Source organism: Arachis duranensis, chromosome 3 (assembly GCF_000817695.3).
Source record: "Arachis duranensis cultivar V14167 chromosome 3, aradu.V14167.gnm2.J7QH, whole genome shotgun sequence".
Taxonomy (NCBI): domain Eukaryota; kingdom Viridiplantae; phylum Streptophyta; class Magnoliopsida; order Fabales; family Fabaceae; genus Arachis; species Arachis duranensis.
In genome coordinates this window covers 58,005,221-58,007,028 of record NC_029774.3, presented here as the reverse complement: position 1 = coordinate 58,007,028, position 1,808 = coordinate 58,005,221, and positions in this window count along the sequence as shown.

The following is a 1,808-nucleotide window of genomic DNA, read 5'->3' as shown; positions in this document are numbered from 1 at the left end:
AATTATAGTTTGATTAAGGGAAAAGGCTTAGATAGTATTAATGAACAAAGGATTGAATTAGAGAAATCTTGTGAAGAGGTGGAAGTCCTTAGAAATAGAAGGATGGGAGTGGAATACACTTTGTCAAGATCGTTGGAAGCATCTTTGCCTAGGTTGTCATCTACTCCTTCACTTGAGTGGGTAAAATTCATTTCTATTAGCTTTATTGTCCCACTTGAGTATGGCTTGCTTGAAACGGATGGGCAACTTCGGATGCTTTGTGGGATGAAGCGTAAGCGAAAGATGTTTCGTGGTTGGCGTTGCAAATCAAGGCTCATTTTGGTTGATACTTCAAGAGTTGAATACAAAGGTGGGAATAATGCTCAAATAGATGGGTCTAGGAGGATTGTTGGCCACTATATAGAGAATTCACCCTACTCACCACCCGGTTGGACCAATAATGATGATCAACTTCAAGACGGGTGTGAAGATAAAGTGTGGGACCCTGGATTAGAAAATGATGATCAACTTTTGGAGCCCCAAGCTTGTGAAGAACTCCATCAACACTTGGCTCAATCCATGAAGAATGTTGGGGCACAATGGAGAACCAAGCATTGGTGGGAGTTCCAAGATGAGTACAAGCACAAGCCACCTTGAGAGGAGCTCCCCATAAGTCCAACTTAAGGACAATAAACAAAAGTGCTAGGTGGGAGACACCCCACCATGGTAACATCTTTTCATTTTCTTTCTTTGTACATATTGGTAGAATTAGTTTAATTTCATGTTTTTATTGGTTTGTTAAGTTTAGTTAGAAGTATAATATGCTAAATAAGGTTTTAGGGTGTTTTGGTAGCTGTTTGGGGGATTGAAAGGCTTGGATTGGTGCAAGAACTTAGAAATTTTTTTTTGAAAAACAGAACACCATCCACGCGTGCGCGCACATAACGCGTACACGCACATGAGCATTTTTCGACCATCCACACGGACGCGCGCTGTACGCGTACGCGTGGATGCAAAAATTCGACCCCAGCCAAAAACCCGAGAGTTAGGCTCGCACTGTGCGAACATTGGGACTAAGGCACAAGTCTGTGCACGCGTGCGCGCACCTAGCGCATATGCGCACATGATCTTAAATTCGCAATGCACGCGCGTGCACACTGTGCGCGCGCGCGTCGATTGCACAATCTACACCCCTGGTACTTTTACCCGAGAGTTGTGCCAGACTTGGGCCGACACTATGCCTCCGGCCTAGCTCGATGCACGCGTGCGCGCACCCGGCGCGTACGCGTCCTTCAACCAATTTGCCCATTGACGCGTAAACATGCATGACACACACGCGTCGGTAAAAAAAAGAGTTTTTTTTCTCCCCTTCCATTTTCTTTTGCTTATCACATTCGCATACTTCTACTCTTCCCATTTTCATTTAGTTTTTGTAGCATGTTTTCATTTTTTTAGTCATTTTAATAATGGTGTTGCATCTTCTTACTCAATTGTTGAGGATTTCTTGCATTATTTTGGTGCCTCTTGATATGCCATTTTCTCTTATTGTTTCCTCCTCTACATGTTGTAGCTACCATGTAGTAGAGAACCATACTCCTACTTGGCATTAACCACCGCCTATGTTCTATTTGCTTTGATATCTTTGTCATAGGCTTAATATTCCTTTCCTTTTCTATCCTTTTAGGTTGGCCACCAAGGAGGGAGAAAGGAAAAGCTTTTAAATGGGGCAACAAACAAGTCATCCGCACAATCGTTTGAGGAACTCATCAATTGTAGCAACCCGTCCACCCTGCTCTTCTTTGCATGCACCGAGGACGGTGCAATCCTCA